Source organism: Camarhynchus parvulus, chromosome 5, assembly GCF_901933205.1.
Source record: "Camarhynchus parvulus chromosome 5, STF_HiC, whole genome shotgun sequence".
Taxonomy (NCBI): Eukaryota; Metazoa; Chordata; class Aves; order Passeriformes; family Thraupidae; genus Camarhynchus; species Camarhynchus parvulus.
The window spans coordinates 36,586,750-36,599,938 of NC_044575.1; positions in this window are offsets into that span (position 1 = coordinate 36,586,750).

Genomic DNA, 13,189 nt, shown 5'->3' on the forward strand with positions numbered 1-13,189 from the left:
CAAAAGAAAAAAAAGCTATAGAAGGACTATCTAAGTGAAAATGTTTGCAAGTCAAAGGAAGGGCACATTTAACTTCACAAAAGAAAATGCTGGTTTCTGTTGTAATGTTGGTTACACAATCACATAAGGTTTTATTTTTAAAAGCAAGTAAAAAAATTATAGTGCATCAGCTCTTTGACTGGTGTAAATCAAGATGGTTTTATTGACTTTGATGGAGCTATGTCGATTTATACCAGATGAGGATTTGGCCTACTGTATGGAGATATTTTTATTTCTCTTCTCACTCTATCAGTTAAAGAAAGGGTAATAATCAGCAAGCTGGAAGCAATTATGCGTGTGTGAGGAGGGGGTAGTTTCATAATAGCTAACTTGATATTATTTCCTGTAAAATGCATCAGGAGACTAAAGCCTGGAGCCTGCTGACCAGTTTGTTTTGTAAAGAAATATTTATTCAAATCTGTTTATAATAATTTGTCAAATTATGGGCAGATTCAGCTGAAGCACTTGCCTTCCACTGGTACAAGAGGCAGCAGCTCTGGAGCTGATCAGGGCACCAAGTGGCGCCCATGAGGGAAGACCCCGGCAAAATTTGGCTTTCACTTGCATCTGCGTAAATCTGGAATAATTCTACCAAAATCAATGGAAATATTTTCTATTTACAAGTGTGCCTAAAAGCAAAATTTGGCACCATCTTCAACTGAGCATTTATAAGCTGTTTCTGGCAACAAATAAGGATGGGGGAGGAGAAGATTATTCATTGCAGATGCTTTGTAAGATTACCAGAGGCTTTCTGGTGACAATAAAGTCTACTAACATAGCCACTTTTGGAAAATGCTTTTGAAAATGCGATTTGAGGGAGTTTCCTGTTATCTTTTAATTCTTACATCATTTCACGGTGGTAAAAAATGCTAACCAAGACCTCAAGTGAAATTTCTTACATGGTTCTCCTTCCTGTGGTGAGGCAAATGAGCCCCAACCTGCAATACCAAGTGGACTAAAGCAATTCATGGCAAGTTAAGATTTCTAAGAAACCATCTTGGATGAAAGCATTTCATAGGGTGCAGTTTAATTATTGTTAAGCAGCCACACATTGACAAGGGAGCTGAAGATGAAATAATCACAACTAAAATAAACAGAAAGATTTATGAATTTATTTTTAAGTTACAAAGCAGATTATTCTAAAGTACCAACATTAGCACCATAAACACTAAAGTACACCAACCAGCTTTTGCAATATAGCTTATTCATCTGATCTCTTTGGTCTCTGGAATGCTTTAATTTTTTGTAATGTTTTTGTAATGTTTTAAACTTAAGAATATAAATAAAGTGACTGCCTGCCCTGCTAGGGTGAACATAGTTATACTAGGCTAACAGTGCTTTTACCACTATAGCTTATACCCATAGAATTATACCCATACCTTTTTCTGAACTGATCTACAGGTAAATGAATCTCAAAAGCAGCATGCAGATGAACCCTTAAGCAATAGCAGACAATTCATAAAAGAGTGGAAAATATGCAGTTCAGAAATTATTATGCATCAATGCAGCTTTTGCCCCAACTAGGGAGAGCCCCAAGGAGCCCTTCATCCCTGCACCAGTCCTCTCCAGCCCTCCCTGCTGTCTCCCTGGGAAAGGGCAGGCAGCCTATTCATCAGGCCCTGGACTTGGATTTGAAGTATGTGTATGTCTACCATTTTCTGGATCCATTTGAAGCAAGGAAGAAGCAGAAAATTTCCAGGGAAAGTTTGCCTATTTTGGGATTTTTTTTTTAATAGCTTAAATGCAACCACCTTAAAACAAAACAAGGCATCATTTCAGCTAGGGCAGGTGATGGCATTGTGACACTGAATTTAAATCCACCTTCCTGTAGTGAATATGGAACTTTAAAGTGCTGCCTGGTTTATTCTGTGTGATGCTGCAATGCATCTTTCACTAATTTTCTTACTCACCTTTTCAGCTATGCATGGAAATTCATGGGGTGTTTTTTCCCAGTAAGTTTCAAATGTATATGCTGTTCTACACTGAAAAAAAACAACTCCAAGGTCATTATCATCTTTTCTAGTGAAAACATAGAATAGAAAATAAATGAAACAATGTAACCAGCAGCTACATTGATTGACAGAATTTCTATGATTACGTCTCTGTACATAGGGGCATGTGTTATATGTATAAATGAAGTATTTTATTTTTTATAAATGCATGCAATCCATTTTTTTTTACTATTTAGTATATTGCACAAAATATAACTGCTTACAGATAGTATTCCTAAAATCAATACCACAAAATCAATTCACACTAAGAATAATTTAAAAGGATGAGAAAACTTTGATTAGTTTTCTGCTGAGGTTTCAGATCTTTACAGGGGAAAAAAGAAAAGATTAAAAGATCTCTTTCAAACCTGGTGTGTGCTGTAAAGATGAAGTTCCAGCTAATTTTGACGTGGACAGAGGTTACAACTGAAGGCAGGAATAGAGAGAAGATTAAATTCTAAACCATGACCCTGTTTTCATAGCAACGTATTAAGGAAACCAAATAGAATGACACACCTAAACCAAAGCATTTCTAAGTAAGGCATCTGTCAGATTTTTCCATGAGGTGTAAGCAGTTTATGATGTACTGTGATGGTCAGATTTCTGCATTTTAGTATTGCTCAGTTTTCACAGCTAGAGTGGTCTAAAGCCTGAAGATGAATTTCAGAGATAACTGAACAGTAGCCAGGAAAAAGGTTAATATCACAGTAGTAACAGGTTTATATGAGTCAGCTAACTTGAGAAAAGACTAGAAAAGGTGATCATTAAATCAAGTGAAGCTTGAATATATGAATGAATTTGAGTTTGGTGTTAAATGACATAGAGGGTCAGGTACTACACCAGTATCTAATCCTGTACATACTACTGGAGTTGGTGCTTAGTGCAGCACAATTCAGGCTGTAAGCACAAGTTGTCATGGGGAATATCTGTGGCATGCACTGCATGCCTGTTTTGTCCTGATCAGGGACCAAGACAATCCTGCCACCAGGCAGAACTGAAGTCTGCTGAGAGATCTCTAAAAGCCACTTCTTGGGGTCCTGCAGGAACCACTGCTAATCACCTGAGGCTTTGTTCACTTGCTGTTACCCAGATGCAGAAGAGAAGTGACCCAAGCACCAGCTGAACCCTCTAGCCAGAAAGGTCTTGGGTAAAAACTGACAAAAGTACCAGATTTCCCTTCCAAGTGCTCTAGCCTGATCTGAGAATAAATATTAATCATATCTTTACTGTCTAAAATAGAGACAGAGCTCAGCTATTCTGAGGTACATATTAAGGGTTCTGGAGGCCTTTTCTCAGGGTTGTTTTTTCATTGGTTAGTTGGTTTTGGTTTTTGTTTTGGTTTGGTTTTTGTTTGTTTGTTTTTGTTTTTGTTTTTGTTTTTTTAACTACACATGCAATTAACTGGTTTACCAGTTAGAATATTTTCAAGCAAGAAACATCCACCTCAATACAGTCATCATGTTCCCATAGGTATTATGAAGAATGGAAAAAATAGGGCTGGAAGGGATCTCTGACATTCATCTATTCAAACACAGGTTGAAAAAGCAAAGATCAAATTGCTGGAATATTTTCATTCATATTATCTGTTTCTAGTGTGCAGCCTGAATCGGACTCTACTACAAGGTTTTACAAAGAGAATTACTGTGGAACTTAAGAGTTCCTTGGGAAGAAATGCAAACAGAAGTGGAAGTAACAGAATGACTTCCAAAATGCTGTTGCTCAGGTCAACCTCCAATTGAATATCAGTTTAGGACAACTTTTAAATTAAAAATTAAATTTGATTAGTCTGGTTTGTCCTGAAATTTAAGAAGCTAATGTCAAGGCCCATAGAGCCTGAGACCAAGTACAGTCTAATTACCAGGCTGGAATTTTTAAATTACTACAAATAAGGGTATTGGGGGAAAACTGTCATGATTCAGAATTCAGAAACCACATCCTCCCTATTTTCTGGCCATCCCACTCAGCCTCTGAGAGGGAGTGTTCAGAGTGGAGTAAGTGAAGGCAGATAACCACATCCCCAGTCTGCTGTCATCCTCAGACAGCAGAATGTCCAATGATGTGCCTTCTGCTTACCAAAGTCAAGTGATCAAATCAAAGAGGGTTTAAGTAACCTCACTTGTCAACAGGTGCCTTCAATATAATTACTTGTAGTTGGCCTTTTGCAAACAGGCAAAATTTCAATTAGCTTTTTAGCAAATTTCTGCCTTGTCACCACTTAGAAAACTCATAAAATGTTTACAATTTAAGACATCTTAAACTCTACATAGATCCTCTCATTCATGAGCAAAGGGTCTGCAAAACTCTAACATATCTCCCCTTCTTGAGGTATCACAGTCACAGAATATTAATCTCTTTTGCCAGGTAGCAGAGCAGGATTTGAGCATTTGCAAGGGATATTCTCATTTACAGCTGGGTGTTTTTGCACAAGCCCACCATTGTTATTGGCTTAAGACAAAACCCTGGGCTGTGAACAGGAAGGGATGGCGCGTGTTACCCACCTTGCTCCACTCTGCAGGGAAGAGCAGCAAGCTGCTTGTGCTAATGCACTGAACTGCTTGGCTAGATTTGGCAGAGGTGCCTATCCAAGTTTTTGGTTCATTATGAGCAGATCCTACTGAGTAGCATCAAACTAAAGCCGCTTGATTTGAACTGGAAACCTCCATCTTGGGACTGAATGCATTTTAAAGGCCCTGACAGATGGGCTCTGCCGACCCGAACAGCAGCAATCTGTAACGCTTTAGCTCCCCCGTGTCTGCAGTGCCCTCTCCAGTGCCGTCTGTCCCAGCAGCACGGGAAGCGAGCAGATGCTGACAAGGGCAATGTCTCCGCGGGGTCTGTGCGGGCTGAGGCAGCAAGCCCTTGCTTTGGCCACTACCAGGGCAAGGACCCTGGCAGGGAGGTGGGGGAGATGGCAGACAATGTGTAACCATCACTGCTAAACCTGACAAGGTTCCACCAGGATGTCTCACACTTAGCTGATTTGCCAAAACCTGCTGCAGCTGTCTCGTGTGGCACCTTCTTCACACGCATAATAATTTGACCACAGTCTAAGTTTTTGCTTAAAGCAAAGAATAAGAGAGTGCTAGTGCAGTGCAGGAGGAGAGCAGAATGTGTTTTAAAGCCTTTTCACAGCTTTGATCTGAAACCTTTTGGTTTCCAGTTAAACCCATTTTGCTCTGCCAGCAGCAATCCTCACAGGAACACAAACAAGGGCCCTGTCTCCTCCCTCTTGCAACACTCACACCCTCTGTGTCTGGGCTTACCTGCCAAATTTCGTGCAACTCTGTGTCTGGCACCTATGCAAATTAAGCAATCTGTATCTAGTGTATACATTGTCATAAATATGGCTTCTGAAAAAAACACTGGTAGGGGTGGTTAAAAGTATTAGGCTGAGCCTTGGCTTAACAGGGAGAGCTCCTTCAAAGACCAGGGTCTGAGTGCAGTGTACATGGGAAAGAGCCTTCTTGACAGCCAGTCTGGAAAGCCTTTCTCTGGAAAACACAGGTGACAAGTGCATCCAAGGGTTCTTATGGGTCTCTTCCAGCTCAGGATCTTCTCTAGCCAATGAGCATAGCAGTGGAAGACCAGAACTTCATAGAGAGCTGTTCCCCATGGAAGGAGGAGTGTTAACTGATATCCCATGCTACACACTCATTGGGTGCTGCCAGTCCTCTGCTGGCTCCTTGCTTCCTCTTCCCCTTAATCCACCTCTTCCTCTTGATTGCACGCCCAGTGCCCTAAAACTGTCCTAGAAACATGGAGCACACAGAGGAGAAAGGGATGGCTGTCCATAAGCTGTGCATCACCCCAGCTCCCAGGGACAGATAGGCAGACTTCTTGCCTGGAGCAATCTTGCCCTAATTCTTTCAGAACAAGCCCTCCGGCTCCTGATTTCCCCTACTTTTCCTCTTGCCTTGCCCCTTCCCCACCTCAGAGGAAGACTGGTTGGGAACCAATATCCAGGTGAACCAGTTTGGGCAGAAAGAGATATCAGTCTATTGACCTCTGTACTCTCCAACTTCCTTCACCAAGGGGTGAGGTAATTGGATAGCTCATATACATTTCTGAAAACATTGTAGGAAGAGTAAAGGAAACATGACTGGAAGAGGTGGGATGGTTCTGCAAGGCAGGGCAGAGAAGACAGTCCAGGTCATGCCAGAAGCAAAGTGGGAATTTATGGGGAGAAGCCCTCACTGACTTAGCAAACCCAATGGCTGCAGGAACAGACAGATGGCTGCTCAGGGCTGGGAGTGACAGAAAGGGCTCAGGTGTGGTGCAGTGCACCCTGTTTAGACAGGGTTTAGCACCAGGCTCAGGTCATTGCTAGGTCTGGAGGCTTTACCTCCTCTCTGGGGCACAGAGCAGTGTATGACTGCTTTTCCCACCAAACAGCCACCAGGCTGCTCTGGTCATGCTGAGAAGTTCGCACCTTGTTTCTCCTGTGCTGTGATCACAGCAGTAAGGTAAGCCCATTCCCATGCACTGGAAATACTTGTTTTGGAGCCTAGGTATCTCTGACAGTTAATTTAGGCTGTGAGCAGGGATGTCATCCACAAATACAGGATGTTTGTCTGCTCTCCTCTCTGCCAAGGTCCTTCATTACTATTAAGGCCTACATGGGGAGGGGACAGAATTAGTTTCTGACCAGCTCTGTCTTCTCCACTCCCTCCATGCCCTTTGCAGCCACTTGCAGGAAGGATGAAGGAATAATCCCAAATCTGGATACCTTATCACTGTAGCTACAAGACAGTAAAATAAAAGAAATCCTTATTTCTGAAAGGCCATTAGCTCTGGGGTGAATGGTCTGCTTCGAAGTCTCAGTAAAATTCATCTTTCTAGCTACAAGTACTAATCCCTATTATCTGTGAGAGCTGAACCATATGCATAGTTATGATTAAATGTGGATGCTGCAACTAACTTCTGTTAGTTCAGAGCAGGACTATCAACTCAAAGCATAAGTGGTAAGAACATCCTTCTGTTTGAGAGTTTCAGGGTGGCATCAACTCTTTTGCATGCAAAGTTTGGGTGAAACAATTGGCCGGGAAAGAAAACCCCACTGAACAAAACCAAACACAAAAACAAGAGACAAAACCAGGAAAATTAATGCAGTGTTGGATTTTATATCATACATGTACTGTAAAAGAGGATCTGTTTGAAAGGGATTGGGAAATTTCACAGAAACCATCTTGTTATCTATGTAAGTAAAACCAGACCTAATTATCAGGCTGTGCTCAGTTATGCTGTTCCTGTTAGCACAGCCCTCTCAGAAAGTGAACGAAAATCAAGTGATTTTAGTGTTCCTCTTACCTGAAGAAAAATCTGAGGATGGAAAGAAAGAAAATAGTAGCCTTAAGAGGTACGTTCGGCCTTCTAAACATTAGAACTGCTAACCAGCTCATGTCTGGCTATTCTGCAAGTTAAAGTATCATTTAATCAGAGCAAGCAAAGTAATACAGATAATGTGGAAATTGAAAGGTACCTTAGATCCGTTTTTGTACTTTCTCTCTCAGCCCATATCTCTGGCTGTAGCTCAGGATCTGAGCATCTGTGCATAAATTGGTTTAAAGAGCCATCTTCAGAAATCTTGATGCTCAGAGTTGAAGGTGGAGATCCAATACTCAGATGATGAGAACTGGAGGAAATTCAGTGAAGTCTTGCACACACAGAGTTACACCAGCAGTCAGCCAAACCAGCCCCACTCCTCTTTAATTTTATCAAACAATTCCCATGGACCATCTAATGGGTCATGGTGGCTCTTAAGTTGTGTCAGCTTTGTACTGCAGAGATACTTCAATTGACTCTGTTACCTGATGGGAAGGGATGAGAGGCTTGCAGCAACCCCATTTGCTGGTGCCAGCCTTCTGGCACCTAAGCTAGCAGGTCTCCTGTTTCCATGCATGCCCGAGGCACTGGTGCTAGGGCAGCAGTGCAGCAAACCTCACTGCAGAGACACACCAGCATCTGAGTCGAGGCATGGACCAGAACACAGCCTGCAAACCTCAGGGCATGAGCTGAGGCTCCTCTCCAAAGCTGTCACTCATCAGGAAGCATTAAGCAAGAGCCAGGGGAGTCAGAGTTAGAAAACAACCCTGTAAAAGAAGCAGAACATAGCAAAGCTGGCAGCAGCCACGGACAGGCCAAGAGGATCACGGATCACACCAATGCATAGGAAAAGCTGAAAAGGAAAAAGCTGGGACCATGCAGCAGCAGCATGAAGTGGCCTGAAAGCTGGATCAGGGAGCAGAAGATGCTGTACTCAGAGTCTGCATGAAAAAAAAAGCTATAGCTTAAAGGTGACTTCACAGCTATATTCTCCAGCTGAGCATGTGTAAGTAAAATAGCAGAGGTAGCACTGGCAGCTGGTATTAACACCATCACAGCTAAATGTCAGAAGTAGCCTAGAGAGGGAACTTCATTTTGCAAAATGCATAGCTGTGAAATCCATCGACAAAACTGATGTCTGCTTCTATTAGTACCACACAGCAGCTTGACCTAAATAGTAATTTCTGTTTGGCATTGAAAGACAAACAGGAATAAGGTCCAAAAGATGAGTCATTACAAAGAAATAAAGGCCAACAACATGTACTGTCCTCCTCAATCAGCCCCTTCCCAAAAGGAGGCCAAAAGCTGTACATATTTTGGATTCTTCCATAGCAAATCTTACTGCCACCTCAGAATTTTTGGCTGACACCTTGACGACACTGAAATAGAGAGTCAGACTATGACACAAAGATTTTAAACAGACAGTGGTGGTCCTTACTAATTTCAGTAAGTGCATTAAGAAACACAGACTCACAGTATTGCAACACCACATGTTGTGCTCACACATGCAGCAGTTTTGACCATAAAATCCTTGAATGCTTGGCAACCCCCTCATTGCCTGGCTCTGGTTTGGATGTTTTTGCTGATGACCTTTTGGGTTATTGCCCTGGCAAAAATGGAGAGCTGACAATGACCTACCAGTCACTGGTTCAGTCTTTCTAACATACACAAGTGGGAAAGAATCAGTGGAAATGTCCAAGATGCTCCTGTGTAGACCTCTGAGAGTGACACCCCTAGTGCATATGTGTAGCATAGTAAGTCAAGATTACTTGAGCTTACTAGCTCAAATAATTGTTTTCCCTAATTGCCACAGCTCCTAACTGAAATGTACTTACTATTCAAAATGCTTTCAAAATTACAAAGCTGATATACTTGTTTACTTACATTCTCAGCATGAACACCTTACACAGGGCTGAAAGAAAACATATAGGCATCTGTGATCTCTAGTAGAGAATACTGCTCCTCAGCATCCAACCTGAGTTAGTCAGCAAATGCTTCCACAACATCATGCTTAGTCTCATTTTAAGATGCTAAACCTGATGTTTTGTTAACTTTCTGTTTAGCTTACTATCAAAATTAGTAATTTTTTCTTTGTTAGTTTCTTTGTTCAAGCAGCTGGAAGCAGGCAGCTCCACCCAAATTCTTCATTACACCAGCGCCCTTAAAGTGTTTATCTGTGTGTCAGCTTGGTGCTTGTGTCTTAAATTGTTTTGCCAGGAAGCCATCAGTGACGTTCTGCTCCCCTCCCTTACCACCCCACCACCCCCTCAGTAAAATGTGTACTACTTATCTTATTAATGCCATTTTAAAAATAGAGATTATTTAACAGCTATGTATTTTCATGCTCTTTAAGTCCTTAAAAATACTGACTACAAAGAGTGCACTCAGCAATCCTACAGCAGACCACATGTGTGCAATTACCTCATTTACACAAACACAATAACCACACAAAATTCAATGCCCCATCTGGAAGATAGGAAATATTATTTCCTTTCTTCTACCTTTGTCTGTGTACATAGCTGATTCTCGAGGATAAGCAGAGTCTCACTATGTTGGTGGATATATACACACACATACACAATACATATGCTCACACAATACTGCAGATAATTGGGGCCTGACTTCTGTTGGGGCTGCTAGCAACTCTGGTAAATTACTGTACTGCAAATTTTGGCATGAAATCTCTTGCCAACTTTGCCCATCCTTGCTATTTCCAGCTCAGGCTGACAGTTTTGGCTGGCTGCCTTCCCTGCTTGTGTAAACCCCTGGAAGCACAGCTGCGCAAAGATTCAGAACCTTCTCTCTCCCCCCCTGCCCCATAGGTGTTTGGTGGGGCTTGAGCCAGGTGATGGAAAGTAAGCCATCACAGCCACTTTCACAGAGAGAGGGGCAGGTCAGGAGAACCTGGACCTCTGATGCACTCTGTGATGAAGAATGGAACCTGTTTTCTTCTCCAGTCTCACCAAGTGGAAGGAGAGGAGTCTCCAGAGAAACATGAATGCAAAAATCCCCAAGACAGGGTCTCCAGGTAAAGTAGTACCACAACTGCCAGAGGAGCTGGGACATCACAGAAGTCACGCAGCAGAAAAAAAGGGGGGAAGCAAATACTTATTACAACTAATAGTGAACTTCTGGGTTTGGGGTTTTAATATCTCTTTCTTGGATGGGGAATGACTCCAGCATGTGTTCGCATAGAGAACTCCTACATTACAAGCTACAAGGGATACTGCAGGTGATCAGTTCTAACTAAGCCGTCCAGCATACTGCTACTTTGTTCCTGTTGGAAAAGACTCACCCCTAGGGTGACACAAACATGTCAATTTTTAAGATATACAAGCTGCACTGAGTTTCTGCAAAGGAATTTAAAAAACGTGCACTTAAGCATGATGTTCCATTTCTCTTCCTTCCCCAAAACACTGTGCCACATTAATCTGCTCTCAAATAATGAATGTGTGGAAGTATAGAAATTTCCAGGAGCATTTAACATGCATTTGTTGGAAAAGCAGCACTGCCTTCTTCTCCCACTTATTTCTACAAATACAATTCCCTCTACTGCAGAGGGCTTGTGACAGCCCAAGGGCATATGAGAGGCCATTTGTTAAAATGCTGGCAAAGATTACTGGCATTGTGCATGTCAACTCCTGCTTTACCAAGGGCGGGCAGGGGGCAGCCAGAGCCTGGGTCTGTTGTGAGGCCTCAGAGATGAGATGGAGCAGGGTCTGCCCTTTTCACTGGAGTCCCCACCAGGAATTCCTGGAGAGTGCAAAGCAACCCCTTAAAAATGTTTCTGTCATTATTCCAGTGTGCAGCGAGTCCTAGAAGCTGTTCAGCTGAAGTTACTGATCACATTTTCTATTATTGTCTTCCAGTAACAGAGAAAACGTGCAGGCTGCAGCCACACTCAGGCACAGCTCCTGCTGCACCATGGCTGGTCCTGGCACCGGCAGCAGCGAGAGAGAAGACAGCTGAGAAGACACAAGAGACAGGAGAAACCTAGGAAAGAGAGGAGGATACAGATGGTGAGGAATGAAGGAGCTGGATTTGGGTTTTCTCAAGCTTGCTCCACTGTCAAGTTTTCCTAAGCATGGGCCATTAGCCCCATCCAGTATTGCTCACCGTGACAAAAGGCACATGGAAAATGGCACCCCTTTGAGAGCCAGGCTGTTCTCACTAGGCATTTGGTGATTTTTTGAAAACAGTCTCAAGTAAAGATATTTGCAACATGTCCTGTCTGCAAAGTGAATCAATCATTCTTATAGCTTGACATTTTTTTGTGCTACTACTGTAGATCGAGTATTTTTTTCCTTCTTTTACTATTACAGAGTACTTCTTTTACTACTAGTTCTTGATGGGTTCAAATTTCAGATGGCTCTTTCTGCAGAAATCAGGGTACTGCATGGGAAGTTATGCTACTGGGGAATAGCAGAGCTGCTTTCCACGTGTGACAGGAACTCCTGGCTATTATAAGTGCTGGAGATATTAATCTCCCTCATTAATTTTTTCTAACTCAGGCCTACAAAAGTGAATTTTTTTGATTTACAGTTGTTCAGTGTACTGCTGCTGCAGCAGGGGTTGGGACCTCTGTCAGGCCATACAGAGCTGTGTTTCACAGGCAGTGGCAGCACACACCAGCCCCAGAGCTGTGCAGGGCAGCGAGGGCTGGCAGCTTGTGGCAGCCACCGTGACATCTCTAGCAGCTGTCACAGGGCTGCCCTGCATGCAGGCCCACATATCTGGGTGCCAGATACTCCCGTCTCCCTTCCTCCCAACACCAGGGGCCAGCTAACAGCAAGGGCAGTGTAAAAACAGAGCTCTCGGAAACAATTATTTATGCATTTTCAACACTGGACTGTGGTTAATCTGTGCTTCCTTTTCAATGCTGTCAGGTGAAGGAAAGAGCTAGAAAGTATCTCAGAGAGGTACTGGTATTATCTTTGCCTTTCAGGTTTTTTAAATTAGGTCACTTTACAAAGAAGAGCTCCACTGTTTAACATTTTTTATATGACAATCTCAAAGCAACCGATACTCAATTAATTCACAACTTCGCTCTGATTTTGGATTTGTTGTTCTCATTTTCACTGTAGACACCAAGGAAGAGAAAAGTTCAATCACTGGCCAAATACCAGTTCAGCAGCAGCAGAACTAAGAACAAGGACTCGACATGCTGAATATACTCTGGCAGCTTCCTCAAGCTGAAACAGCAAAACCTTAGTTGAGGCAATACACACACCCTTGGGAGGATTTCAGCTGATGTCTGAGGTCTTCTGAGCCTGCACAGGGAGGACTGATTTGCCCCCTTTCACATGAGGTTTTGCAAACTACAACACAATTTACCTTTGCTGCCCTTGTGTGTGGGAATGTGTAACAGGACTGAAAAGGGTGAGCTGGAAAAGAGACAATTACTACTTTGTTGATACACTAGTTGTTTCTAGCTCTTCAGTAGGTGAGTTAGGCAGCTCATAACATCCCAAAGAATGGCCCTGTGATCTCTGGCCCTATGAAGTCAAGTTAGGAAGAGGCTTCTAAAGGGACAGAGGAGATATATCTCTTAATATACGTTTGATAAAACCAAACTGAATTACCACCACCTCTTCTCAGCGAACGCATCAATGTGAGGGTTTTCACCGAGGACCCATCAAGGGCAGGAGAGGAAAAACACACATTTCAGCAGCATGAACTCACCTCTTGAGTTTCTCCTGATGTCTAAAAAAGACAGGGGGAGCTTCCCTTTTGCACCCTCTGCTGCATATGAGCTCCAGATGCGCGCATGCTATTTTCAGTCAGAGGATACAGATGTCATTAAATATGCTGGTGATCTGCTCCAGTCTATTGAAATT